The following is a 17,327-nucleotide window of genomic DNA, read 5'->3' as shown; positions in this document are numbered from 1 at the left end:
ACTGTAGAAAACTAGCTGCTTAAATGAGACATTCCAGCAGTTAAAATGAGTTTCCTATGTTCCTTCCTCCTGTTCTCTCTTTTGACCTTTGTGGTCAAAGGCCTGGATTTTGCAAATTTGTATTTCTTTGATTGTAGGGAGAGTGTGCCATCACAGAAAAGATCAAATTTAATAAGTTGATTCATTAGTACCAGGTAAAATTATGTTGATGATAAGACTAAATAAGCTACATCTAACTGCCACTCATGAAATACAATGAAATTTCTAAAAATCATTTTCTGATCAAGCATATTCTTATATCACTTAAAATTATGACACCTCAATTATTTTACTTAGTTTATTCCTTAATTTAGCAGATGATACTTAGCATAAACTGGCATATATTTAATTTGAGGAACTGCCTTTTTAAAATGTCTTTTGAAGATGGTAGTAGTCATCTGTAAAGTAAATGTGGTTATGTGAATAGTCAGAAAGACTTCAGATCTTCATTTTGTCACTTACAGCTATTTGGCCTTGAGTAAGTCATATAGTCTCTCCAATTCTTGGTTCCTTCATTAATGAAATAGGGATACTACTCTATTACCATTTGTCTTGTTCAGTTGTTGCAAGGATTATAGGATATTTATATGTATATATATATTTATATTTATACATATATACATGCATGGCTTGTAGGTAGCAATTAAATGGTAAATTCGGGGTGTAGGTAAGATTTTTTTTTATTTTTAAATTTTATTTATTTTTATTTTTTAAAAAAGATTTTATTTATTTATTCATGAGAGACAGAGAGAGAGAGAGAGACAGAGACACAGGTGGAAGAAGTAGGCTCCATGCAGGGAGCCTGATGTGGGACTCTATCTCAGGACTCCAGGATTACGCCCTGAGCTGAAGGCAGACACCCAACAGCTGAGCCACCCAGGTGTCCCTGATTTTTTTTTTTTTAATCACAGGATTCACTAAATTTTCTAGGGCTGCAATCAGACCAATAATTTTATCTTCTCTCATTTTTCATAGAGCTCTTTTTAGTTTTTAAAGAGCTACACAAACTACAGTGCAAAGAAGATTGGATCTCTTTCTTAGGAACATTCCTGTAGCCTTGTTCATCTAAGGAGGGGCAGGACACCCCTGATTCCACCTTGTCTGATCTTGTTTTCTCTCTCCAGCTTGTGAAAAAGGCCACTCTTCCTCTCTCTGCCCTTTGCAGGAGTATATTCTGTTTGTGGCAGACACATTTACTGATCCTGGTCTATCTCCTGGGCATCTCAGCCTAGCTTTTGCTTGCTGTAGCTTTCTATAAAGCTCTCTCATCTTCAGAAACTCAACTGCCCAGGCTTGTTTTGGGTAGTAGCCACTCCCTGCTTCATTGCCTCCTCTTTTCCAAACCTCTCATGCAGTTTCCTTTCTGTTCTCTGGATGGAGGGCCAGTTAGAACGCTTGGAAGGGGAATTTAGCTCAGAAAGTATGGCACTCCTTGGAGGCATAACAGGTATGTTCCAAGCTTACTCATAATTCCTGGCCATATTCCCAATGCACTATCTTTGACTGCTGTTCTAGACTCTGCAGCTTCAGGTTTCTAGGCAGCAGTTTGAATGCGAGCGCTTCAGGGAAGAGGGCTGACACCTAAGACTACCTGAAGGAAGGTTTGAGTTAAGCACCGATACTGTACCAGCTCATTCTCTTTTCTCTGTTCCTTGACTTTGTTCAGTCCCCGTAACTGCAAAGAAGATGTACCTATACAAGCTTGTAAAAGAGATCATCACTTTGTATGTGCCTCCTTTCCTCATTAAGCCTAGAGTTGGAGTTAACATTTTCTGCAGAGGTCCAGATAGCAATGTTTCAGCTTTGTGGACCATACTGTCTCTGTTGCAACTGCTTGACTCTGCTCCTGTAGCTGAAAACAGCCATAGACAATATGTAAGTTCATGGGCGAGGATGTGTTTTAATGAAACTTGAAATTTAAATTTCATATAATTTTCACATGTTATGACATATTAATATTCTTTTGCTTTTTTTCCCAAACTGTTTGAAACTATAAAAGCCATTCTTGGCTTGCAAGTCATACAAAAACAAACAGGACCAGATTTGGCCACAGGCTTACCCCTGCCTTGGAGAAATTACATTACCCTAGTGAACCATTATTCAGAGTATTGCAGGTCTTCTGTGAGGTGGTCTAAGTAAAAAAGCTTCAAAGTATGAGCACAGAGCTCTATTTTAAAGGAATTTTCTAGGGAAGAGAATTTTCAGATAAACATGCCGCTTGCAAATTCATTTTGCCCATCCTGATGGATCTCCCCTCTAGTGAGTGTTCACCACACTCCTGTTTACCTCAGAACTGAGGAGAGCCAGAATTAACTAAACTTCAATTAGTGGAGGCCTGGCTGAGAACTGTACGCATTCTCTAAGACTGTCATTAAGTTATCAGTTCCGTGTACTTACTCATGCACTCACTTACAGAGATCATAAGCCCCAAAGAGGTGCAATAATGATAAAGAATGATGTAAAATGAAAGCTTAAAAGTCCAACAGAATAAGAACAAATCCAACTCAAATGAGTCCTTAACTAACAAGTCCCACCATTACGTAAATTTCCTTCAAGATAGTTTGATACCAGAAAACTGAATTAGGGGTGACTGGATGTCTTGGTCTGTTAAGCATCTGCCTTTGGCTCAGGTCATGATCTTGGGGTCCTGACATGGACCGCTGTGTCAGGCTTCCCACTCAGCAGGGAATCTGCTTCTCTTTCTCCCTCTCCCCTTACCCCTACTCGTGCTCTCTCTCAAATAAATAAATAAAATCTTTAAAAAGAACACGTGTGAATTAATAGAAGAGCAAAGAAAACTTTAGGTTTCTAGATATGTTTAGATCGAAGTCAGAGTGTTGAAGAATAAATGTAGACTTTTTTTTTCTTAAATAGATAAATGCCTGACACTTTATCTACACAGGAAAGCACATCTCACAGATGGTAAGTTATCTGAATCACCCTGAGGAGGAAACCAAGGTGACATATGCCTAGCACCTGTCCTAAATGGGATTGCAGTCACAAGGGGTCAGAACTAAGGAAGAGAATCCTACCTGATGTGTCAAGAGGTGAAGAGAATCAAGTCAAACTCTTTAAAAATCATTGGAGATTAATATAACAAAACCAATATTAGCCACCAATCCAGAAGGCAGGAGGGGGGGTCCCAATGGGAGAAAAATCAAAGATTTGGAGATAAATATAAATGAAACAGAACAGAAAGGGCTAAGGAGTAAAGGGAGAGGTTGTTGGAACTACTGACTAAAATGTCTACATATGTTTTTATTGGTTCATTTGTGTGTGGTACTTGAGTGCACTGTCTTGGTTAAAATATACCAGATGTAATACGAGTGTCGCAAGTATAGTTGACCTTTGAATGATGTAGGGGTCAGAGGTGCTGACCCCTTGTGCAGTTGAAAATCTGTGAGTTACTTTGTCTCCCCAATATGACTCATATTACTCCTATATATCCAGAAACCTTTTTACCTGAGTAACATACAACAATATGTGAAATTATTCCAAACCCATAAATAAGAATATATTCTTCTGTGTGGATGAAGAATCAGAATAGATATTGATATAAAATTGGATCACCTCCTCCTTCAGGATCAAAGGAAGTGGTACTTATGATCTGTATAGTATAGTAATACTAGCTGCTAGTACTGGGAATGTAATATTACATCTATAATTAGAACAATCAAACAAATAGTGTTGGTGGTTTTACATTGATAATTGTAATAATAAAATCGATTGTATCTAAAATCAATAAGACACCTGCTAAATGTAGTGAAAAGGTAGTCAAATATACAGAAGCTCTTGTGTGGGCTAACTTACTGGCTAAGGGCAGATATACTGTTAATTCTGTTCCAGCACCTCTTCAATTATTGATGAGGCAAATAGACATAAGAATGATGGTGGAAGCAGTAAAATTTATATTGTTTATTTGAAGAAATGCTCTAGTGGCTATGGCTATTCATAGTACTATTCAACTGCCTAAGCCCTCAATTATAATAGATATTACTATATGAAAGATTATTATGAACAGTAACAATTATGTTATAAATTTTATCATTTCTTAGTAAAGCTCTGGGTTGACCTAATTCAGCACAAATAAGAAGACTTAGGGAGGTTCCTACAATTCCAGTTCAAGCACCAAACTGTAAACATGTGCCAATATCTTTATGATTTGTTAATAGTAAGTGGTTTATGAACATAGGTAAAATGGCTGAGTAAGCATTAGACTAAGTCTAAAGTCTAAAGACAGGTTGAGTCCTGTTTTTACCAAGCCCTGTGGTGAATAACAGATTGAATTGCAAATTCCAAAAAGGAGCTTCCCCTAAATGCTGGGAAAGATCAAAGCCAGTTGACTGGAATATTTAGTGAGGATTTAGCTTAATTCAAGTGTTTGATTTGTGCTCACTTGATGCAAGATAACCTGCAATCTGTATTTCAGGGACAAAGATAATACATGCAGAGAGCTTTAAAGGTGTTTAGTTCACATAAACCTAAATTCCTAGTCCAACACTGATAATATTGGTGTTAGGGGAAGGACCAATGTCAATACAATAATGAATGGACGTAAAAAAATTACTTGGCTTATATTTGCAAATTGTCATTTTATTTCTGTTACTTGTTGATAGAAATTATAGTGATACAGAATAACTTAATTGTATGTAGAACTATAGATTAAGTAGGCCTAGAATAGCTTTTAATGTTGGTATAATAATGCTTCTAGTTTTGGAAAATTATTCATTTGGGTGAAAAAAAAACACCTTGTGAGTGGTGAGAGGCTTCCTAGGGATCATATAATTAGAAAAATCATAGTAGTAATTAAGGGTATTCTATTTCATGTGTATGGAAGTTTTGTGGTGGATGACTGTAAATAAATAATGCAAATGTAGTAAATGTTAATATAATGTAAATGAATAGATTTAGAGCTATGATGCTTTGTTCATAAGTCATGATAGAGCTAGTCAGGCTAAATGGCCAATTGATGAATAGGCTAAAATTTTTAGAGTTGTGTTTGGTTAAGGCTTCCTCTTTATCCTAACTATAACTGATACTGTAGCAATTATTTTTTTGTAGCAATTATTAATATATTTAGGTTAATTGATTGTGAAGTTGATATAAGACTCATGGTGAGATTTGATATAAAACTGATAGGTAAGTTTTTATCATGTCAATAAAACTAATTCTGATCATTAACGGAATACCTTGTGTAACTTCTGGTACTCAAAGATAAAATGGGGAAAATTCAAGTTTTATAATAAAGGCTACTGTAATAATACAAGGGTGCTGTTAGATTAAAAATTTTAGTAATTGTTCATTGGCCAGAATATATTAGTTTAATAATGATAGCTATTATGAGAAGTACAGATGTGGTGACTTATGTTAGGAAATATTTAATGGATACCTCTATGGGTTGTGAATTACAATTTTTAATTAGATTGGGATATTGTTTATTATATTTGTCTTGAAACCAGTTCAGATTATTAGTGTGAGCTTAACATAATGATTATGGCACTTGTGATAATAATAAGTGACATAATAATAAAGATGAGAGGATTTATTAGTATGGGAAGAATATAAACCATCTTGGGGGTATTGGCTTACCATACATAGGACATGGTGTAGTATGGTAACATGGAGATTTTTGAATTCTTAGGATTAGGTTTAATCCCTATAATTCTAGAAATAAGAGGGCTTAACCCTCTGTTATTTATTCTATCAAAGTAATTCTTTTATTAGACATTTTTATAATGCTTGTGGCAGGATATTTGCCTTAATAATGGGATTTGATACATATCATATGCATAATGTTAGTGTTAGTGAGAAGAAATTTTTCATAAGAGGTGTAAATTGGTCATATGAGCATTGTGGTTATGATGCTTGGATTCATAAAAAGAAAACAGAAGAAGGGTTTTGATAATGCAGTTAATTGCATACATTTCTGGTATGTAAGGATTGTGAAATTCTAGGAAAAAATTGTTAAAGTATTTATTATGATAGTGTTGACATGTTTCTGCCAGAAAAAGAGAGCAAATGGGCCTGCTGCATATTTGGCACTAAAATCAGAGACAAATTCTGATTCTCCCTCTGTTAAGTCAAAAGAGGCTCAGTTGGTTTCTGCTGGGATTGAAATAAATCCTATTATGGCTAGTGGTCATGATGAAAAAGTTAATCATAAATACTCTTGAGTAATAATTAGGGTTGATGTAAATGGTTCATTTACTAGTAGTGCTGATAATAGAATAATTGCTAGTTTACTTCATATGAAATTGTGCTAAAGCTCAGCATACACCAATTAAGGCATATTTTGAATCTGAAGGTCATCCTGATCAGAGAATAGAACAAACAGCTAAACTTACTACAGTTAATATGACTAATACACCTATATTTATGTTGATTAGTGGGTACAGTATGGGCAGTGAAATACATATTGTTAACATTAGTGTAAAGGCTAGGACTGGTGAATGATATAGATGTTAATGATAATGATTGTGAAGATTCTTTGATAAAGAATTTGAAGGCATTGGTGATGGTTAAAGTAGATGATGAGGGCCAATAATGTTTGGTCCTTTATGAAATTCTATATAACCTAATACTTTCATTTAAATAATATAAGAAGTGCTACAGCAAGTAAAATAAAAATAATTAACAGAAGATTAATTATGAATATACCATTAAGAAGAGGATTTGAACAGCTAGTTATAAAGGGTCAAGTTTTATGCAGTTATCAGACTTCCTCATTAACAAGCCCTAGTCTTGGTCTGGGCTGACAGAAATTAATTACATTAAGATTATATAATGTATCAGATTGAAGGAAATTTTCTCAAGTTGGTCTTATTTCTCTTGTCTTTTCCTATGGGGAAAAATATTAAATAGAAATTGACCTGGATCACTCTAGTCAACTCAGGTGATGTAAAACTTTAATAACTGAACAGAAGCCCTATTAATACTGTACAACACTAGGATATCCTGATCATCACTGAGGTTGTAAACCATATTGTCAATATGAATTCTGGAATGGGATAGGATTGCACTGTTATCTCCAGGGCAACTTGTTCTGTTGATCAACTTTGGATCAGTAACTGATAAAATAGATTTCAAGTAGTTTGGTCTAAATTTCAATCACTCAGAAGTTATTTTATACTCTGAGGTCACCTCACAAAATTATTAATCCACTGAATTTTTTTATCATTCCTCAGTGTGGTTAAAAAGGTTTATATTTAGATTAAAGCTCCATAAAGTCTTCTGATCTTGTCATTCCTGCAAAGGTTAATTTCACTGATTGAAAGGAAGAGCCAGTAAAACCCTCATGTGGCCATTCATGTAAGTCCTTACTTAGAGAACAAATCAATGTGTTACATTTGCATGGTCAAGATACTGTGGCTGTTAAACACACATCACTGGGTAGGCAATGCATCCAATAGTAGAAATGCTAGAGGTGATGTTTTTGGTAAACAGGTGGAGCTTATGTTTGCTGAATTCCTCTTACTTTAAAAAATCTTTTTTTGTGTCGCATGCTTGTATTGGACTAACAATTGATTTAATAAATAATTAATTATTAGGTTAAATTTATTTAATTGCTATCTATCAGTGGTTATTTAATCCGATAGAAGCTTGTAACAAAATAATTCTTGTTACTAATATTAACAGTATTTCTTTTGTTAATTAATTATTCCAATCTTGTATTAGGAGTCAATTTTTGTTATTAGAATTAAAATAAAATTGTTGAGCTTGAGTATTTCTTAGCTGATAGCTGCTTTTTTTTTTTTTTTAGATTATTTATTTATTTATTTATTCATGAAAGACTGAGAGACAGAGAGAGAGAGAGCGCCAGAGACAAAGGCAGAGGGAGAAGCAGGCTCCATGCACCGGGAGCCCGATGTGGGATTCGATCCCGGGTCTCCAGGATCGCGCCCTGGGCCAAAGGCAGGCGCTAAACCGCTGTGCCACCCAGGGATCCCTGATAGCTGCTTTTAAGCCAAATGTGGATTTATAAATATTTACCTGCTAAGGAAGTTTATTTCCAATGTCTAAGGAGCTGTACCTTTTTAGATTAAACTTTACTTTCATGTAGGACTTATTACCTTTTTAGTTAACTTTAAAGTTGAACTGAAAGTCTCTCCTAGAGAACCAGCTACCCCCCAGGTTACCAGGCTTTTCACTTGTATTTATAGACCTTCTCACTATTTCGCCAAATGGATAGATTTGTTCCTTAAAGTCTCTGAAAGTAGCTCATCTGGATTTGGAATAGTTGACTTAAGTTCTCTTTGTGAAATTGTTCTAGTTAATTCATTATGCAAAATGTAAAAGGGTGAACTTTACTTTCTAATACTTTAATTACTTCATCATTCTTTTACAGTATTTTCTCCATAGCACTCAGTAAGATTTCTATCCCCTATATTTGTCTTTGTAAATAAATACCTTATTTCATTTAAATATAATTGTTAGGTTTATAGTAAAGTTTTGCTTCACTTTAGTTCAAAGTGGTCATTTTAGGGGCACCTGGGTGGCTCAGTAGTTTGGACATCTGACTCTTGGTTTCAGTTTAGGTCATGGTTTCAGAGTCATAGCTGGAGTCCCACCTTGGGGTCCACACTTGAGTGGAGTCTGCTTGAGATTCTCCCTTCCCCCCTCCACTTGCATGCTCTCTCAAATAAATAAATAAAATCTTTAAAAAAGAAGTGATCAGGGATGCCTGGGTGGCTCAGCGGTTGAGCACAGGGCGTGATCCTGGAGTCCCAGGATCGAGTCCCACATCAGGCTCCCTGCATGGAGCCTGCTTCTCCCTCTGCCTATGTCTCTGCTTCTCTCTGTGTGTGTCTCATGAATGAATAAATAAAATCTTAAAAAAAAAATAAAAAAGAAGTGGTCATTTTAAGATGAAATTTCCAGAGTAAATAAGGTGCTTTATTTACACCTTGGTTTGTCCAAGCACACTTGTCTCCTCTCACATGTTAGATAATTATAAATGGTCATAAATATAAAATTAGTATGTGAGGAGAGTGACAGATGATGTGTGCGTGCTTCATGGCCTAATTCAATGAAGCTCTGTTCTTAAATTATTACTAAATTCCTCCTTAGTCTTCAGCTTCATAAAAGCTTTTGCATGATATTTAATGTTCTCAAAGTAGAATAAGTGGTCCATTTCTTTCTACCTCATAAGATATACATTTATCTAATATGTTTATGCTAATATTTATACCTACTATAATTCTCTTTTAGGGTTCGCTGAAGACGGTGGTAGGTAGTATGGATTAGCAAGAGGTGCTGAGTCTTATCTGGATTTATCAGTCATAGAAGAGGATGCCAAGTCCTTTGAGTTTTAAGCTATTGCTAGTAGTAATCTGGTGAGTAATTTGTTATACTAATTATTTGGGTGTAGGGTTGAGCATAGTGGAGTATCTAATCTGAGTTTGGATCTTAGCTATTGTGTAACCAGAAATATTAAAGTCACTGTAGTAGGTTGTTTTGGTTTTAGTTGCAGTTTCTTATAGTTAATTAAAATTTATTATTAAATTATCTTAAACATGCTTTACACCAAAATTTTATTAATTTGTGTTAACTGTATGACTACGGTGGTTGGTACAAAATTTATCAACTCTCATAGTAAGTTAATATAACTTCATCAAACTTTTGTTTAGAATGATTTTTATCACTATCTCTCATGGGGGTATGGTTGAGCAAGGCATAATAAACTACTTATGAGCTTGAGGCCTGCTCCTTTTATGGTTACTGATCTAGAAGACATTCTCACTGGGATGCGTATAATTGCATGTATAATTTGATACAAAATAAATAAAAAATAGGACCAAGCCTATGAGTTTATGGAATTTTATAAACTCATATAGGCATTTTCAGTACCTTGCTTTAATTGTTAAACTACATTATCTAAATAAGATCTAGAGAAATACTTTTTCATAAAAATCTCAAAATATTAGGTGCTATGTCAGTCTTGAAAGACAAAATTGAACTTAATAGAGAATAAAAAATTTCTATCCCATTAGACCTCATATTTGGATAAAGTTTAGTGTTTTTAAATTTTAGTAATTAAGAGTTGGACTAGAGTATGTTTTAGTTGAGACTATGATTGGAGAAAATATATAAATTATGGAATAATTATGATTATTTGGGCCTTCTATGTTACAGAGTCTTATTTTGGGGGTTTGGCAAGATAAACTTATTTTCTATACAGCTAACAGTCTATGGGGGAGGTGAGGAGGTTTACTAAGCTAATTTTGTTTGATGATAATATGTGTACACATTTATAATTAAGTTTTTATATTTCCTATGAGCACTGACCAATTAACAATTTATGGTTATGATTTTGGTAAATAATATTCAGTTTAAGCTCAGCTACCCAGCATCCCCCCATAAATTAAAAAATACCAAACATCTGGGACCAGACATTTATGTGTGAGCATGAGCTGATTAGTCATTAGTCCATTGAGACGTCTTATGTAAAGGAATAGATAGACAATTTTAGGTGAGATGGTCCTGAAGTAAGAATCAGATGCCAGATATAGTTTCCCATTAAAAAGCCCCACATATTATGGGGCTGGAGAGGAAAGAAGTTTATAACCTGAGTAGGTTGCTAGTTTCTTGAAGCATGGTGATTAAGGAAAGATAATGGCTATGATAAACACAGTGACAAAGATTAATTTGAGTAGATGTGCTATGGGTGATCAATAATATGATGTCCTATGTGATATTAATGGTGATATGTGGTATATACTATTCATGTGGTTTGGGGTTTATGGATGATACACCATCATATGTATTATATAAGATGAATAATTAATGTGCATGCTTATTATGTGAATGGGGCAAATAATTTAATGCACAATTATAAATAGTATTATGTATAATTAAACATCTGTATACTAATAAAATAGTATGTGTAGATCACACAATGCAGATGTACATAGTGGGTTAATTTTTAATTTTTTTCTCCATATCAATGTATCATCTGACAATAATCATTTTTATTTACATATAACAATACAAGGAATAGTTTAAGTAGAATTTCAGCTCTGGGTGCTGATGGTGAAGCTGAGGGCCTTTCCTTGATAGTACGAGGGAGAAGTTTGTATCCATTTCTGGTTTGGAAGACCAGAGTAATAAATAGACTACAAGAGCTCATAATTTGAGAAGATTGCATTCAGTTAAGCTTGTAAGTGGTATAATCACCAGGATAACAAGAAAATGTAGATAGATACTAGTTGGCCGAATAATAAAGGGGTGCTCAACTACTTGACCTCCAATTCATGTTAGTTTTTAAAGGTCTGCTACACATAGATCAATGGAACAGAATAGAGAATCCAGAAGTGGACCCTCAACTTTATGATCAACTAATATTCGACAAAGCCGGAAAGACTATCCACTGGAAAAAGGACAGTCTCTTCAATAAATGGTGCTGGGAAAATTGGACATCCTCATGCAGAATAATGAAACTAGACCATTCTCTTACACCATACACAAAGATAAACTCAAAATGGATGAAAGATCTAAATGTGAGACAAGATTTTCATCAAAATCCTAGAGGAAAACACAGCAACACCCTTTTTGAACTTGGCCACAGCAACTTCTTGCAAGATACATCCACGAAGGCAAAAGAAACAAAAGCAAAAATGAATTATTGGGACTTCATCAAGATAAAAAGCTTCTGCACAGCAAAATTAACAGTCAACAAAACTCAAAGACAACCTACAGAATGGGAGAAGATATTTGCAAATGACCTATCAGATCAAGGGCTAGTATCCAACATCTATAAAGAACTTATTAAACTCAACAACAAAGAAACAAACAATCCAACCCTGAAATGGGCAAAAGATATGAGCAGAAATTTCACAGAGGAAGACATAGACATGGCCAACAAGCACATGAGAAAATGCTCTGCATCACTGGCCGTCAGGGAAATACAAATCAAAACCTCAATGAGATACCACCTCACACCAGTGAGAATGTCGAAAATTAACAAGACAGGAAACACCAAATGTTGGAGAGGATGTGGAGAAAGGGGAACCCTCTTGCACTGTTGGTGGGAATGTGAACTGGTGCAGCCACTCTGGAAAACTGTGTGGAGGTTCCTCAAAGAGTTAAAAATAGATCTGCCCTATGACTCAGCAATTGCACTGCTGGGGATTTACCCCAAAGATACAGATGCAATAAAACGCCGGGACACCTGCACCCCGATGTTTATAGCAGCAATGTCCACAATAGCCAAACTGTGGAAGGAGCCTCGGTGTCCATCAAAAGATGAATAGATAAAGAAGCTGTGATATATGTATACAATGGAATATTAGTCAGCCATTAGAAACGACAAATACCACCATTTGCTTTGACGTGGAGGGTATTATGCTGAATGAAATAAGTCAATTGGAAAAGGACAAACATTATATGGTCTCATTCATTTGGGGAATATAAAAATTAGTGAAAGGGAATAAAGGGAAAGGAGAGAAAATGAGTGAAAATATCAGTGAGTGTGACAAAACATGAGAGACACCTAACTCTGGGAAATGAACAGGGGTAGTGGAAGGGGAGGTGGGTAGGGGGTTGGGGTGACTGGGTGATGGGCACTGAGGGGGGCACTTGGTGGGATGAGCACTGGGTGTTATGCTAAATGTTGGCAAATTGAACTCCAATAAAAAAAATTTAATAAAAAAAGGTCTGCTACTAGAATCCAGAATAAGCTTTGGCTTAGAGATTGTAATTTTATGCTTTGTAGTTTTGATGTATGAAGTCTTAGAGTAGTAGCTAAGATTAGGATGGAACAGATTAGAGCTAAAACATTTTATTTGCTGAGAGTAGGTAGTAGGATTGTTTAAGCCTGTCGGATTGTGTTAAATTATTCTACACATTTTTTCCTAGTGAATGAGGTTGCACTCTGCTGCTTGGATGATGACCATAGAGTGTGCTGCTGAAAAATACAGTGACTTATGTATTCATGTGTTAAAGTCTTCTGAAATAGTGGGTGGAGAGAATGCAGACTGGCATGGCCAATTTGCCCATAGGTGTAACTTGCTGTAGGTCAGCAGTGGTACTGAGAGCAGTGTCTACTAGACTAGACTTGCAGATACTATGATCAAATCTACATCTACCAATTGGTAAAAATCATTGCATATCTGGTCCCATCAATCATTCTAACCCTTCCTAAGAGAGAAGCATGATCTGCTCTGTATTTTGAAGACATTTTGTTCTTGGTTTTGTCTTCTAATTGACTTACAAGAGATAAGGTAGTAACTCTTGTAATGCTATGTTGTCCGGTCTGGCAATTCTTAATGGATGGAAGGTTTGTATGAAATGACAATCATCATTGAAAATTTAGACCAGATCCCTAGTATTCCTGTGGAACATTCTAAAGATGCAGTTTTTTCAGAATTCACATTCTGAAGCTAACATCTCAGGAGGGGATACTTTGTTCAGGCACTGCTAAGTTAGGCTGAGACAGTCCATTTCACTTTCTGCTACAAACTTTTTTTTAAAAAAGGAATTTATTTATTTATTCATGAGAGACACAAAGAGAGAGGCAGAGACATAGGCAGAGGGAGAAGCAGGCTCTCTGTGGGGAGCCCAGTGCAGGACTCGATCCCAGGACCCCAGGATCATGACTTGAGCTAAAGGCAGATGCTCACACTGAGCAACCCAGGCATCCCTCTGCTACATACTTAAAAAACATTCTATATTTTAAGTTTCACATCCACAAGAGTGTTGTGTTCATTTCCAAAGATGTATTTTTCATATATCTTCTATTTGTATTATGTATCTATATCAGTGAGTCCTGAATCAGTGATGTAAAATTATATAAAACATTTCCTGTCATGGATTTGTCATTTGTTAACTTCAATCATGATGATAATGAAGATGATAAAGTACTCCCACATTTTCTTATTAAAGAAAAAAGATACATACTATTTGATGTAATCATTTTATTCTTGAGTATCTATCTTACAGAAATAAAAATATAAGCATGGGGATCCCTGGGTGGCGCAGCAGTTTGGCGCCTGCCTTTGGCCCGGGCGCGATCCTGGGGACCCAGGATCGAATCCCACATCGGGCTCCTGGTGCATGGAGCTTGCTTCTCCCTCTGCCTGTGTCTCTGCCTCTCTCTCTCTCTCTGTGACTATCATAAATAAATAAATAAATAAATAAATAAATAAATAAATAAATAAATAAATTAAAAAAAATATATAAGCATGTTTCTATATATTGTGTGAAGAAGTTTATTCCTGTGTTGTTTAAAGTGTCAAAAACTGAGGATAAAATGGATGTTCATTGTTAGAGAAGTGAATAAATTATTCCATCCCTTCCATGAGATATTTTGCAGGTACTCAAAGTTGTGAACTAGAGCTGTAATAGATGGCTTAGAGAAATACCCCATAAAGTATTAGAAAGAAAAAAAGCATGGCATAGTAAAGTGCTCATGATATGATCCTAACTTCAAAGATAAACAATGATTTTTTAAAAATTCTGTATATATATGGACACACACACACAATTCATGACTCATGTAATCTGTAAAAGGTGTTGATTAGGGAGAAAAATATGGATGGACATATTCCAAGTTGATAATATGCTTTATCCTGTGAGGTAATCACATCAACTGATAAAAAAGCTAGGACCAAATCAATCATTCAATCCAAGAAATAAAAAAAAAAAATAATAAAGAAAACTGAGGTGAAAATATTCTGGTCAGGAAAAAAATAAAATTAAATGTTGTAGAACTTTGGAAAAAGACTGTACATTTCATCCTGGAGCTAGCAAGCAGGTGAAAATTGCAACAGGAGTGTGAAACAAAGTTTGTGAATCACTGTGATTTTTGACCCTTGGATGAACTATTGAGAAACACTTACATAAAAGAGAGATAACCATAGGCTCTGAGTAGTCAGTCCCTCTATCTGGTGTTACTTTACAAAAGGGCAAGGTCACTGTTTTGCTGCTGTCCTAGGAGCAGGAAAATCAAAGGGCTGTGATTAAGGGAACTTAGTGAGAAAGAGCTTATCTTACACAAGCTACAAATAAGTCATCAGAAAAATGGTAGCAATTACCAGAGCCTTTCTTCCAGAGCAGGAGGCTTAGGAAATAAGGAAGATCACTTTTATGGCTCATAAGAGGGAGATTGCTTGTTTGGGGAGCTTTGATAGATTTTTTTTTTTTTTTAGGGTGGGTAGATTAGAGAGCCTTTTGGCCTTATTCTATTTCCCAGATCCTATCAGGTGGGACTAAATTGATATACAAGGGTCAGAAAAGATTTCCCAGGCTAGTTTGGGATCTGTGAGGAACAGGGACAGTAGTTTGGGGTCCACACTAAAAAAACTGGTCTTTTTGTTCATATAGTCCACATACTGTACCTGAGAGCAATGTGCCAGCCAGGAACATACCTAAAGGCAAATAGGAAGCAAGGCAAAAACCTTACTAGATGATGTTAGCTTGATACTCATGTTTGCATTTTGAAACAATAATTTTTAAAATATATACTTCCACTTACTTTTAGAACGAGAAATGCTTTTAAGGAATAAAATTCTGAGTAGTTTCTCTATGACATTTTGAACAGGGCAATTCTTCAATGTGTGGAACTAGCCTAATAAGTACAATGTATTTAGTTTGCCTGGCACCTAGTCAGTAAGAACCAGTGATACTCACTGGCATTAGGAAAATAAAAAACTCTCCCAGTACATCTCTAGATGCTCCTATGTGGAAATACCACATAGTGGTTCACTGAGAACCACTTATAGATTAATACACTTATTTTATTTTTAGACATAAAAAATTGTGAGGGACAGTATAGAACCAGAAAAGACCCTCAATACCCAGAGGAATGTTGAAAAAGAAAACCAAAGCTGGTGGCATCTCAATGCCTGACTTCAAGCTGTATTACAAAGCTGTGATCATCAAGACAGTATGTTATTGGCACAAAAGCAGACACATAGATCAATGAAGCAGAATAGAAAACCCAGAAATGGACCTTCAACTCTGTGACCAACTAGTCTTCGACAGGAAAGAATATCCAATGGAAAAAAGATAGTCTCTTCAACAAATGGTGTTGGGAAAATTGGACAGCCACACACAAAAGAATGAAACTGGACCATTTTCTTACAACATACACAAAGATAAATTCAAAATGAATGAAATACCTAAATGTGAGACAGGAATCCATCAAAATTCTAGAACACAGGCAGCAATCTTTTCAACCTTGGCCACAGCAATTTCTTGCTAGACACGTCTCCAAAGGCAAGAGAAACAAAAGTAAAAATGAACTGTTGGGACTTCATCAAGATAAAAACTTCTGTGCAGCAAAGAAAACAGTTAACAAAACTAAAAGACAACCTATGGAATAGGAGAAGATATTTGTAAATGACATATCAGATAAAGGGCTAGTATCCAAGATCTATTAAGAACTTATCAAACTCAATACCCAAGAAACAGAATTCAGTCAAGAAATGGGCAGAAGACATGAACAGACATTTCTCTGAAGAAGACAAAACAAACGGCCAACAGACACATGAAAAAATGCTTAACATCACTTGGTATAAGGGAAATACAAATAAAAGCCACCATGAAATACTATCTCACACTAGTTAGAATGGCTAAAATTAAAGTCAGTTAACAACATATGTTGGTGAGGATGTGGATAAAGAGGAACTCCCTTACACTGTTGGTAGGAATACAAGCTGGTGCAGCCACTCTGGAAAACAGTATGGATGTTGCCTTAAGAAGTTAAAAATAGAGCTATACTATGACCCAACAATTGCACTACTAAGTATTTACCCCAAAGATACAAATGTAGTGACCTGCACCCCAGTGTTCATAGCAGCAATGTCCACAATAGCCAAACTGTGGAAAGAGCCGAGAGGTTCATTGACAGATGAATGGGTAAAGAAGATGTGGAATATTATTTAGCCATCAGAAAGGATGAATACTTACCATTTACATCAACATGGATGGAACTGGAGTGTATTTATGATGAGCGAAATAGATCAATCAGAGAAAGGCAACTATCATATGGTTTCACTCATAAGTGGACTATAAGAAACACTACAAAGGATCATAGGGGAAGGGAGGGAAAACCGAATGGGAAGTCTTCAGAGAGGGAGAAAAACCACGAATGACACTTATTTATAGGGAACAAACTGAGGGTTACTGGAGGGGGAGGTGGTGGGGGGATGGGTTCATTGGGTGATGGGCAGTAAAGAGGACATGATGTGATGAACACTAAGTGCAGCTTATGCACTGGTGAATTATTGAACTCTACATCCAAAACTAATGATGCACTATATGTTGGCTAATTGAATTTAAATTAAAAAATG

At 35.6% G+C, this 17,327-nt stretch overlaps 1 long non-coding RNA gene across 3 annotated transcripts in view; it reads left to right on the top strand.

The window, feature by feature from the left end:
- The window catches only part of LOC140635651 (uncharacterized), a 106,949-nt gene that overhangs the window by 67,443 nt on the left and 22,179 nt on the right, over positions 1-17,327 (top strand). For 2 of the 3 annotated variants that reach the window (XR_012033008.1, XR_012033007.1), the window contains exon 3: positions 9,247-9,371. This is a non-coding gene — a long non-coding RNA (uncharacterized lncRNA). Of the gene's footprint in view, positions 1-2,908; positions 2,962-7,292; positions 7,348-9,246; positions 9,372-17,327 lie in introns of those variants that run through there. The other variant, XR_012033009.1, reaches the window with a different exon arrangement.

This window comes from Canis lupus, chromosome 6 (assembly GCF_048164855.1).
Source record: "Canis lupus baileyi chromosome 6, mCanLup2.hap1, whole genome shotgun sequence".
Lineage (NCBI taxonomy): Eukaryota > Metazoa > Chordata > Mammalia > Carnivora > Canidae > Canis > Canis lupus.
Note: the sequence above shows the minus strand (reverse complement) of the source record. Positions and strands in the feature narration are given on the sequence as shown.